At 43.5% G+C, this 13,327-nt stretch overlaps 1 long non-coding RNA gene across 1 annotated transcript; it reads left to right on the top strand.

Moving 5' to 3' along the window:
- Window positions 1-54: 54 nt before the first annotated feature.
- On the top strand, window positions 55-12,927 carry LOC311599515. The gene is made up of 3 exons (XR_014779921.1): window positions 55-155; window positions 6,155-6,216; window positions 12,729-12,927. It is a non-coding gene; the product is annotated as an uncharacterized lncRNA (long non-coding RNA).
- Window positions 12,928-13,327: the final 400 nt, after the last annotated feature.

The raw sequence follows: 13,327 nt of genomic DNA, 5'->3' as shown, positions 1-13,327 counted from the left end.
GCTGCCCCGCAGCCAATCAGCCTGGTAGGCGGGATTGGGCAAGCAGGCTGGAGAGGTTGCGAAACAGGAGGCGCTTCCAGGCTTTCCTGAGTTTTTGCGAAAAGCACTGGAATCCCCAATGAGACATTTTCATAGGCATGTCTCCGCGTGTCCAGGTAAGTCTCTATATAGAAGCGTATATTCCTGCATAGTGCACAGTTGGATCCCTGCTGAGTCATACTTGAAAGGACACTCTCCCTGTTGTAGCGACCAGGGTACCTTGCTTATTCTGTAAAGTTCCCTTCCTTCCAACAGCATGTCTTTCTTTTTGTGCTTTTAAGGCTGGTAGAAATTTGTCTGTGGAAGTCTTTCTTTAGTGAGTTTGGCATTTTTGTAATGTATATCTATTTAGTTTTTTTGGTTTCGGCGATAGCCCTATACAATGAGGCATGTCGGGGGTAGAAATGATATTTTAAAGTACATAGTATTTTCAACTGTTAACTCTGGAATCAATGTTCGTGGTTTTCCCCAGGGCATATCAAGGCCTTAAATTTCCTGGAACGCTGACAGATGCCGGTATTTGAGAGTAACAGGCCTTTCTCCATTTAGTTGTGCCTGACTGAGACCTTACATGCTAGCAACTCAGTAGAGGGAAAACGGTGACCTGAGACAGAGTTCCTTGTCTCAAAGCAGCTAAGCACTGCCCGCCTAGGCAGAGACCTCTGTTTCTTATACCTAGCTCTCTCCATTCTCACAGATACCAAGAAGTAGCTACAGTTGTTTTTAGTTAACTCGTTTATGGAGTGAGCTGAGCTCTCCTTCCTGAACAAGATGGAGGTTTTACTTGGTCTGTTAATAATCAGCTGCGTTGGGAATAAGAATATATGACAGGGCGTCTGTGCCTTACCTGCTCCTCAAGGACTTCCGGATGGGGAGGGGACGGTTTGTCATCCTCACTGGCCTGACCCATCTTTCCTCTCATCTGTTTAGTGAGGTTATCTCATATCCAACTACAAACCATCGGATTCGTCTTCTCAGCACTGCAGGCTTGGCTTAGCCCCAGCATCCATTTTCACCTCAACACGTGTGCAACTTGCAGTTTCCCCTCACGATCTACAAGGAGCTAGCTCCTTCGAGAGAATTGTTAAACATAACACTTTAGGATATTGTTACTTTATATCACCAACAACAGGGACAGGGGCAAGGCTTTCAACCCTTCCTCCCCAGGGGCTTGAAGAGTTCCCTTTCAAATTGGGCAAAACTGAGATTTGTAGCTTCTACGAAGAAAAGAATTTCCGCAACAGCCAATAAGAAGCAAGGATGGAGCTGGGCGAGGTGGTGCATGCCTGTAATCCCAGCACTCTGGGAGGCAGAGGCAGGCAGATAGATCCTTTGTGAGTTTGAGGCCAGCCTGGTCTACAAAGAGAGTCCAGGACAGCCAAGGCTACACAGAGAAACCCTGTATCAAACAAAACAAAACAACAACAAAAGAAGCAAGATTTATTAAGCACACCACCAAAGGTGCTTTGAAAGAGTCCTAGTAAATCACACTGACACTAAGATGAGCTTCTCAAATTCATCACATTGTAAAGAATTTCCTTGTTTAAACAAAAATTGGAAGAAAGTTTATGAGCTAATGATTAGATTTAGGAATGACAGGAGAGTGCTAGAAATGCAGTCATACAACAGTTTGACCTCAACCTGGTTTTACTCTCATTGGCAAAATGTCACTGTAGTTTTCCTCGCATTCTGTCCTGACTTACTTTAACTTATAATGTTTTTAGTACATTGGTTGAGCTTTGGCTGTGCCCTGCTCTAAGTTACACCACGTTGTGTACCAGAGAATTTTTTTCCCAGCAGCTTCTGGTTACTTTTTTTTTTAGGATGAAAGATGTACCAAGATGTGCCTTGGTAGACTCACACCCTCGCCTGTAGCTTTCTCCTAAAAGCAGACCCATAGCAAAGTAAATGGCAGTGTAGAAACAGTGTAGGACATAGTAAAAATCTCATGGAGAAAACCAGGCCCACACACAGGAGGAAAGGGTGCAGCCCCCTCACCTGGTTCCCATAAAAAGGAGCACCTGACACAGCCATGGAAACACCAGAGAACTCACAACTGTCCCAAAAGCTTTACTTAAGCTTGGTCCCTGCTGTTCAGGTCTGTTTACCCAGGTTCATCTGTCTAGAACTGTCAGCCTCCTCAACAAGTTGCTTCTGGGCCATAATCCTGAGACTGCTGCCTGGCTCTATTGTTTCAGCAGCTACAGCAGCAAACTTTCAGCCTCACTTGTTTCCATACTCTCTCAGAGACTCTTTTTTTTTTCCCCCAAGATCCTGGAACACAATAGAGCAGGTTGGCCTTGAACTCAGAGATCTGCCTGCTTCTGCCTCCCGGAGTGCTGGGATTAAAGGCATGCACCACCACTGCCTGGCTTCTCAGAGACTCTTAAATACCCCAGTTCTGCTTCTTTAGCCCCTTTGACAATCTTTGTAGCCACCATAGCCTCCTGTCACCTACACAATATATATCTATGTCTACATAGACATAGTGTAATTCTCTGTGTTGCATGGGTGCTGTTGTATCACTGTGTGTAATCCTAAGTGTGCCCTTAAAATAGTACAGGTGTGCTAATTAGTTTTATATCAACTTGACACAAGCTAGAGTCATAAGACAGGAAAGAGCCTTAATTAAGAAATTGTTTCCACAAGATGGGGCTGTTGGCCAGCCTGTAGGGCATTTTCTTAATGAATGGTTGTGTGTGGTGCCATCCCTGGTCTGGTAGTCCTGGGCTTTATAAGAAAACAAGCAGAGCAAGTCAGTGTACCTCCATGGGCTGTACATCAGCTCCTGCCTCCAGGTTCCTGCCCTGTTTGAGCTCCAGTCCTGACTTCTTCCAAAGATGAACAGTGGTGTGGAAGTGTAAGCCAGATAAACCCTTTCCTCCTCAAGCTGCTTTTGGGCATGATGTTTCATCACAGTGATAGTAACCCTAACTAAGACGTTTACCATTCTATTATGTATGTATGTGTATGTATGTATATATATAATATATATTATAGTACATATAATATATTGCATACATAATATTCTCCATGTATGTTATATAGAGTTTCTTTGACACGCTGACATTAAAATATAGCTATCCGGTATGGTGGAGTCAGAACAACAGAAAGCCCTAGGCCCTGCTACTCCCACACTAGTCTTTGACTCTCTTCGAAACTTGCCCATTCCTTGAACAGTGGCTGCTCATTGAACTTCATTGATCTTCAGTGAAGTCCAGCCACTCCTGCTTCTACTTTATGTGAAGCGTCCTTCCCCCACAATCTGCACCTTCCTGCCATTCAGCTTTATGAAGTCGTTTCACCAACCTGTCGGGTCATCTTCCAGCACTAAAAAGATGTATCTCCGCTACCCTCCATCCTCTTCAGACGTATGATAATAGTAATAACTAATATTTATTAACCACGAGTCAGGTATGAAAAACTGAAGGGATCGGCTCTAATCATCTTCATTCTGTTCTTTGAGTGGCCAAACAAGCACACTCCCATCTCAGGCCAGCGCCACTCACCGGAGCTTCAGCGTGAGACTCTTCCTCCTCCTCCTCCTCCTCCTCCATTGCGTCAGTTGTACAGTACGCATCATTCCTCCTTTAAAAAAATTTTTTTTAATTTAATTTTATTTTTAGAGCTTCACTCAAATGTCATGCTACCTTCTCCATAGCCCCTGCAATGTCTTGCACACAGAATGCGCTCACAAATATGCATTAGGTGAATGAGGGAAAGCGGCGAGTATGTTCCCTTAGCCAAATGTAGCCTAGGGATAAAGTTATATGCAGGCCTTTGCGGTAAGAAGACATTGCTCTTTCTTTTGAATATTTCTTAAAATTTTCAAAATATTTCACGTTATGATTTTTGGGGTCCTCTGTCAGTTACTTTTGCGAAGCTGTGGCCAGTGTACTTGAGAGAACAAGTTAAAAGGTGTAGTCATTTAGGGGAGTGACAGGGCAGAGTCATTCATAGCTTGGGGCTACACAGCAGAGAAAAGGTTATACAGGAAGAAGCCATGGCAAGAGACAGTCCCCAAGAACATGTACCCAGTGATCTACTTTTTTCCACCCAGGGCCTACTTCCTACTTTCCACTCCCTCCCCAAAAAAAAAAAAAAAAAAAAAAAAAAAAAAAAAAAAAAAGACACTGTAAGTTAGGAGTCATTAGTCAGAGGTCTTAAAATGAATCCTGTCTAGAAAAACCCTCACTGACACACCCAGAGGTATGCTTCACTGATCTCCTAGTTCTTTCAAAGTCCAACTGAGTCAAGGGTTAAGAGAAAACATCACGGGGTGTTGCTTCATAAATACAGGCTTCCGTTCAGTCTGTGTCCTATACAAACAAAGTCTTGCTACATGCTAAATACTGTGCTGAATTGCAGTGGGTCTTGTGTCTGTCTAGAAATTGCAGACTGAGAGCTAAGTTCAATATTGCTAGGATTGTGTCTCCTGTTTACTGCTCAGTTTCGCCGTGTGGAAGTGTATGTAGTTTCCAGCGATAGGGGTTCTATGAATACTATTGTAAAGCTAGCTGTCTTATTTTCCTTGAATCTGTTTGATGTCCAAAACAACCTGCTGGGGCACACTGTCCCACGGCACCTTAAACAAAACTGTACGCAAACGGTATCCACCAAATAACTCAATTTTAAATCTTGTCCATGTAAAAAATCTCATCAACTAAGTGTCTTCCAGTGCATTGAGCATATCAGAGGGAAGACGCCAGTCTTTTAGCTATACTTTCTAACTCCTATTGCCTCTGAACAGAATGCGCAAATGCACCTATCCAGCCTCGCTTTGTGGCCCACTTTGACACTGACGTTCTTCCCTGGTTCAGCCTCCTGAGTAGCTGGGACAAGTTGTGTATGGACAACGCACCTGCCACAAAGCCACCTTAACTCTAATTCTTTGCTTTTAATTTCTATAAATATATTGGTAATACATTTACTATAAATAATTATTGTTATTATCTTTTTCGTTTTAAAGACAGAGTCTCATTGTATAGTTCTGGCTGTAGTGAAAGTCACTATGTAGACCAGGCTGGGCTCAAACTTACAGAGATCTGCATGCCTCTGCCTCTCAAGTGCTGAGATAAAAGGCATGTGCCACCATGCCTGGCTGCTTTTTTTTTTTTTTAATAGAAATTTGAGAGCTTTAAAATTCTGTCATTGCTAGAAAACCTATTCTAGTCTATTACCTAACCAGTTTGATTTACAAATCTACTGTGAAGAATTCGCAGGCCATAATTGTATCTTGTAAATGTATACTGAGATAAATACTCCTATCCTAACTCTCCTTGGTCTTTCAGTTATTTAGTGGGTGCATACATGTTCATATGCACATATACATGTGAATGCACAGTCTCCCACTGACCTGCACCAATCTAGCTGGAGTGGCTGGCCATTGAACTCTGGAGAGCTCTGTATTTCTGCCTCCTCAGTGCTGGGCTTACAGGCATAGCTCTTTAAGAAGATGCGCAGAGGGATCCAAACTCGGATTCTCACACTTGTGCTGCAAACACTCCATCAACTGTGCCAGCTCCCTGGCCCCCTCTGAGTACTTATTAACAACAAATGTACAGAGAGCAAAACGCTTTTCTGTACCGCTTTGCTTTAATTCTTCCGGACGCTCTTCTTCTCGTGAGCCTTTTGTCGTAAATCTGCATCTCTCCCCTTTATCTCTAATTGATTCATTCTCCCACTCACTTCGGGATCCTTTGTTCCCTGGTTAGAGTCCAGATTGAATTCTGAATTCAGGATGTATACTGTGAGGAGGAATAAAAAAATTGTCTTGATGAACTTCCCGGCTTGATCTAGAAAAGACTACAAGAAGATCCCACTGCAAAGAGAAACACAAGTGTTTTCCTTGTGTGCGTGATAGGGGCTGCTAGGTAGGAAGGCAAGAAATAAAGGGTCCTGGAAAGACAATGGCTTCTTAGGCATCATTTGAGACACGCTTGCTTCTTGAAACCAATGCCTTAATCTGAGGTAGTAATACCCTGGCCGACAGGAAATTAAAATTAAACAAACAAACAAAAAAAACCCTAAAAAGGAGGCAGAGTTTCAAATGCCATGGTGAAAGAGCTCAGCGCTGCTTATGACTCATTTCCACGTGCTGTCCTTCCCTTGTCAGGAACAAGCCTGGAGTAGCCTTTTAGCCCGGAGCGAAGCTACGCAGTGTGCTTGAGCCTAAAGGTAAGTTAAAGATGAACCAAGGAGAAGGACTTTAAACTGTCCACAAAGGCTAAACTCCTGATAGTAAATACCGTTAAATCTTCATTCCTGCCAAAAGCTAACAAAACTAAAGGTATTCAAATAACAAAATATGCTGTTAGTTAATCCTCCCTGGCCACAACACTGAAAGGTAAACCAATGACAATAAACTGTCTTAATTCCTTCCTGTCTTGGACACATGCTGAATTCTTGGCCAAAAAGGACAACATTTAGCTGACTACAAGGCTAAACCAAATAGTCATAAAGTTACACATGTTGTCTTTTGGCCAAAAAGGCAGGAGATGCTTTCACACACTGGCCCATGTTGCTCTGAGAGGAGGGCAGTAAAACATGCCAGAGGTGGAATCCTGAGGCACCAGATTCTTTCTTTTTCCTGGTGTGTCCACTTTGATCTCTCTCTCTCTCTCTCTCTCTCTCTCTCTCTCTCTCTCTCTCTCTCTCTCTCTCTCTCTCTCCCTCTCCCTCTCCCTCTCTCTCTCTCCCCTCTCTCTCTTTCCGAGACACAGTTTCTCTATGTTATCTTGTCTGTCCTGAACTGGCTTTGTAGACCAGGCTGGCCTCGAACTCAAAGTGATCCACCTGCCTCTGCCTGCTGAGTGCTGGGATGAAAGGCATGCACCACCATGCCTGGCTCCACCTTGATTTCTAAGTAGTATCTTTCTACTTGAACTCTTATGAAAGGGCTCACTCTCTTCTTCCTTTCTCCATCTCCCTAGTCCCAAAGCTGTCCAAGGCTCAGGCTTGCCTGTCCTGTTGTTTCCTCTAATTCCAAAAATTCTGTGTGGTGTTTTAAGCTCCTCTGACAATGAGACCAAGAACCTGTAAAGAGGAATTTGTGCATTCCAGAGACATTAAGGTTAGGTCGCAAACCGGAGACAAACAGCTGCAGTGCCTACCTAACATATCACAGTGGCGCTTGCGGCTAGGATTTCCCAGCATCCTTCAGTCCCTATCTGTTATAGAGGATGGCTGGCGTACCACACCTCCAACCACTCTGGTTACCTGACCTTTTGGTCTATGTTTTCTCCTTTTGGCTCAGACAGTCCCCTTTCCCTTCCGCCCTCTCCTCACATGGTCCAGCTCAAGGACACGTTCACTTTGAAATCTCCCAGATGTCCCTGCCTCTGACTGTATTCTCTTTTATCTACAATAAACTCCTGCACCGTACCTAGGAGCAATTGCCCTTCATTTTTCATTTCCTTCTTTCATACATCTGGTGCTGAAACCCAAGACCAGTCATAACCTTCCTTTTTATTTTGATTGTTTTCATTCAGTTATGTATTTCATAATGAAGACTTCTCCCGTTTATAAGTAACTGATTATTATGTGCGATGGACGTAAAAATGACTACAGCGATACAGAATTACCACCTCAACTCTTATTAGAAAGCATAGGATAACTTTGAAGGCCTTGGTCTTCAGTACAGTGGTAGGCATGATCAGTACTTTAAACGCATCGTCAAGCTTCTGTCGGAGGCATCCCTTAAAGTCAAGTCTATCTTGTGTGGCTGCTAGCTGCCCTGTCAAAGTAGCAAGCTGTCCATGGTGACCCTGAGATAATATTTGTTGGCATGTGTTTAGAGCATAGGTTTCCTTGATGGGCGGCTCTCAACATCCCCTAAAAGAAATAGTGAAGTGTCTTCTCTTTTGCTCAGTTGTTGAGCAGGCTCCGGGTCACATGTTTATAAGCTGTTTGTGTGTAGTGTGCGGCCCTCTGTGACTTCTCCCATTCATGCCCTTTGAGGGAAGAATTCCCTTTCTTTCCAAGGGACTGGGGATCAGGTATTGAGTCCCAGGTGCTAGGGCATTCCACTGCTCTTGTTTTGTTGCCCACCCACCCTTAATAAGGATTTCACCATGTGGCCTTTTTCCTGCTGTCTATTTCCTGTGTCACCCACAGCCACCACCTCCGAGGCAGTTCCACACAGTTTCTGTTTCATGCTATGGAGGGTCTGACCTGTAGAGGAATGTTAATTCAGAACATGGCTGCTCTGGCAACAGATCACCTCCAAAGACCTTCTAGGTCTGTGTGATGTGGCTCGAATGTAGACACACTGGGCAGTAGTGGCACGCTCCTTCTATCCCAAGAGACAGAGGCAAGCAGATCTCTTAATTTCAAGGCCAGCTTGGTATAGAGCAAGTTTCAGGTAAAGAAAAGCTTAGGTCCAGGTGTGGTGGTACATGTCCTTAATCCCAAACAATGAAGGTAAAGGTAGTTTGTAGAAGGAAGCTCCCATGTTTGAAAGTGATGCCTAATTGAGTGGCAGGAACAAATGATGAATCAAAGGAAGATTTGACAGACTATGGTACACCCAACTCTCAGGAGAAGGGAGAGTAAAGGGAAGCTACTTAAGGAAGCAACACAGAGAATGAGGGAGAGAGAAGTCAGTTTTCCCAGGACAGTGGTAGAGACAGGTTACAGCAAGAGAACCAGCTGGACAAAGGTGAAGACAGAATGAGGAGCCAGAAGATTAGAACATGTTGCCAAAGTTAGCATGAGGCCAAACAGAGAAATTAAGTCAGAAGCTGAGAGAAGCCAGTTTGATCAGTCCGGAGAAGAGTTTGGACCACAACAAGAGAGTTGAACCATTGAACCAACCAGCCAAAGCTCTGAAGGAACAAGAAAGCGTGAGCTTACTCAGCAGTGAGGCTCAGAGGCTGGAAACATTCTAGGCCTAGGTTAGATTGTATGGCGGCTAGAAACTTCCAGGACTAGAGCCCAGGTTAATCAATGCCTCTGTTTCTTCATCTTCCCCACCGTCCTTCAGAATATGTTTTTCATTGTGACGTGCGTGTGTGCGTGAGTGCGTGTGTGCGTGCGTGCGTGTGTGCGTGCGTGCGTGCGTGCGTGTGTGTTCCCATGAGTGTAGCTCTGTGTGGATATGGAGGCTCACGTTACTTTCCTCAATCCCTCTCCATTCTCTCTCTCAGGGTCTCTCACTAAACCCAGAACCCCAGGGATGCCTTGTTGCTGCCTCCCAGTTGCCAGGATTATAGATTTTTGCTATTTCTACCCAAATTTACGTGGGTGCTGGAGATCTAAACCCTGATCCTCAAGTTTGTATGGCAAGCACTTTATCCAGCAAGCCATTTTCTCGGCTAGCAAAATTTGGGCCTCACTGAATGGGGAAAAAAAAAAGACAACCCAGAATGAAGCTGAGAAGGAAAACTTGTAGTGTTCCTGTTTTTCAGTTTGGTCATTCAACAATGGGTAACGTGCTCTCATTAGGACTGAAGTCACTCAGTTGTGAAATGACATGTGAATGCATGATGGCCTTGTACCTGAGTGCCTCAGTTCTGACTGTTTGCTTGCATTGCTTTTGGTTAATAAGCTAATGAGTTGTTTAGTTAAGTATTTTGACTCCAGATAAAATACTGAGTTCGTTTATATGTGGGATTAGTCAATACAGTCCGGTGATTACTTCTAAAGGGAAATTTAACTTTACATTTAAGGAAAATTAATTTTACATCCAATAACAATTTGATTGGACCAATTCTATTTAATCATTCTCTTTATGGCCAAATATTTTGATGTCACAAAGCAGCACTAGAGAATTTCAGGCAATGAAGTTAGAGACCATGTTCAGATAGGTCTTGATTGGTTACATCTGATTTTTACAATTGTGATGGTGGGGATGGGAAACCTGGGTAGAGTGGTGAAGGAGCCCGTGAAGCATCCTGGGACTCAGACTCTGGAGACCAGATTCAAGGCACAGACCTAACCTTATTGTGCAGCATATAAGCCTTTATGCGATTGGCGGGCCAATCAGACCATCCTGTGCTAGCCTCAAGCACCAATTAGCTATCAGTCAGGTTGGTGTAACTACAAGGAAATGTGGGTGCAAGGTCACCTCAGGAGGCTTCCATAAAGAAGGGGGAAGCAGTCACTTCCCTATTCTCAGATCCATTTTGAGCCTTCACTGGTGCGCCAGGAGTCCCCACTAGATCAGCACTGTGCACAGTGGATCAGAATTGTTCAAGGAGCCATAGGAGCTGGTGACGCCTCACTCGCCGTTTTCTATGGGCCTCCATAAGGCTTCTCTGACACTCACCACATGTGATAAGTCATGGAATATTTTATTTTACATCTGTGTTAGGAATTCATTCATCCACTTAATAATATTAGGCCCTGCTAGATTTCGTGTGCTAGATTTTAGAGTCCACGGTATGTAAGATACTAAAACCTCTCTTTAGGTATATTCAATGTCACACTAGGAAGACAGGCAGAAACATAGTAAGCGATTCAGTGTGTTTGAAGGTGCAGAGTGAATTCTAGTGTCAAATTTGAGGGAGGGGACTGGCAGCAGCAGATAGAGAAAGAGTCCAATTTTAAATAGCATGATCAGGGAGACTTCACCGAGGAAGTGGCATTTAAACAAGATTGAACAGAGCTGGAGATAGTTGTAGAGTGGTGCAGGCAAGTCTTGGAAGCCTACGAATATAGAGACGTTTAACCTTGTTTAACATGGTTTCTACTATAGGATGTTTCCCAAATACCAGTGTTTCCAGACTGATAGATGTTGAGGCTTGGGAAAGGAAAGGGAGGCCATCTTATGTAGTCCCTGAGATGCTGAAGAACTTGACCAATGCTACACAGCCAGGTAGAAAGATGGCTGTGTTAACAACACAAGTTTTCTGTCTTGGAGCTTGCTGTCTTTCCTGTCAAATTGAAAAGGGGGTTCTAGGGGCTGGAGAGATGGATCAGAGGTTAAGAGCACTGCCTGCCCTTCCAAAGGTCCTGATTTCAATTCCCAGCAACCACAGGGTGGCTCACAACCATTTATAGTGTGATCTGATGCCCTCTTCTGGCGTGCAGGTGTACATACAGGCAAAACACTGATTATGTAATCAATCAATCAATCAATCTTTTAAAAGGAGAAAAAGGGCATCCTAATGCCTATATTTCAGATGCCATGGATACATGGCAGTAGTCTTGTTCTCTAGCTGTGTGTTTTCTTTCAGTTGTTTTCCTTGGCATCAGTACCCCCAGTGACTTATTCTGTTTCTGTCAAATATTTGGCTGCACTATTTTGTTTAACATACGATGCGTGGACTTATGCTTATGTGTTCCTGCTAATTTCCAGAGTGATTGATTATGGTATGCATGTATTCTTTTCCAGGAGCCAGCTTTAGGTTACACTGTCCATTTTCTTTTTCTTTTCTTTTTTTTTTTTAGAAATTTATTATAATTTATTCATATTACATCCCAGTTGTTATCCCCTCACTTTTAAAATGTGGAATCGTAACTCTACATGAAATACATTATTTTATTCCTAGTCAACTATGAGTGACCATGGCTAGGGGCATGAAATCAAGTTATTCTTAATGACATATCCCACTGTGAAAGAGATTATGTAGACTTTTATGGGTATAGGACAAAAAGAAAGTCATAAATAAATATATGTACAAATTCTGCTGGTGGGAATATTAGTTAAGTTTTGGGTACTAAAGTACAACACTCTTAGCTTTCAGGATGGTGGAAACTAGAGGTCGGCTAAGCCTAGGGATATATTCTGAAGACTGTACCAGTTACAGGACTAACAGGGTTTAGACAAAAGTGGTATAGTAAATTATGAAGAACCTGGATAGCCCCCAATAATTTTGGCTTTTGCCCAAGATTCTCTTTATCCATAATCACAGCATTCCAGTCAGCTATGGGCAAGCAGTCTGCAGGAGCTTTATTTACTATAGTTGTAATATTTTTAAGGAACTTTACAAGTGCACCGTGTTTACACTGGTTCCACTGTGTATTCAGAGGTCAAAGGCTTTCCCTGAAGTTAGGAAAGGGAGTGTCTAGGACCTGACAAGATGAGGCCTTATAGGCAGGGAGGTACTCTTTGGGAGAGTAAAGAAAGGAGGAAGAGAAGGAAAGAGACAGGCAGAGAGGGTGAGGGAGAGGGAAAGGAGCAAAGGTGTCAGGAGGAGCTCGCCACGAGGACAGAGGAATCCAGAAGAAGCAGCCAAGGCAAGACTGAGATGGCAAGTGATGGGTTGGGCACATGGCTGGGAAGTAGCCAGACTAGCATAATTGGATTAGAATTATAGTGCTTAAAGCTTACTGAATAAGTCTAGTTGGTCTCTGTGTCAATTATTTGGGAACTAGAGAGGGTATTAGAAAAGGCCCGACTAAAAACCTTAATTCAACACAGTAGGGCATACAACAGAACGCTACTTGACAAAAAGAAAAAAGAAAAAGAAAAAGAAACACCTGTTAAAAAATTCTGGCTCTGAAGGCTATTACACTATTCATTTATGTATCATAGATTTTATATAGATACATGCCAGTTTATATGTAAATATACATAATAGTAGATACAAACTGTGTAGAAACTCTAAGAATCCTAACATGATGGGGAAGGAGAAAGAAGGGCGGAGGGGTAGGAAATACGACCAAAATGCTAGCATAGCAGTGTGTAGGCCCCCTTGGGAAACTTCTATACTGACTCACCTTCAAAATGTCATTTCCTTTGGTAGCCACTAAAATTTTCAGCAGGAAAGAAGTCTCTGAAGTTATTCTTTGTGCTTTACTCACGGACCCCACAAGGTGAACAAGTGCCTGCAGAGAATGCTGCCCGCTGCCTGCTGTCTAGTCCCACGGGCTGGTGAGAGCTTCGAACTTCATCTAGTAGGCTTAGCATAGCCAGAAGCACTTCAGCCCGCTTTCAACATCTTTGAGGCAAGCAAGCCACAGCATACACTAGCTGCTGCTACCAGGGGTTTTCCTGTTTACCATTGTCCCTCCTTGAAGGGTGACTACACACTGAGCATGCTCAATACTGTATACTTTGAATTGAGTATGCAGCGCAGTGTGCCAGACCTCAAACATTTTCCCATAGGATTGTGTGTTGAGTTTTACTCCAGAAAGGCACAGCTCTTGGAATAGCCACAGGGGTGTGTGAGTGTGTGTGTGTGTGTGTGTGTGTGTGTGTGTGTGTGTGTGTGTGTGTGTGTGCTTTTTATTGAATTTTTGTGAATTTCACATTATGCATTCCCATTTCCCTGTGCCCCTCCAACTCCACCCTCTACCCTTGCAATGTTCACCCAAAAAGAAAAGAAAAGAAACCCCCCCCAAA

Source organism: Acomys minous (genome assembly GCF_964271855.1).
Source record: "Acomys minous genome assembly, chromosome: 6".
Classification (NCBI taxonomy): domain Eukaryota; kingdom Metazoa; phylum Chordata; class Mammalia; order Rodentia; family Muridae; genus Acomys; species Acomys minous.
The sequence above is the reverse complement of the archived record's forward strand: the minus strand, read 5'-3'. Positions and strand labels throughout refer to the sequence as shown.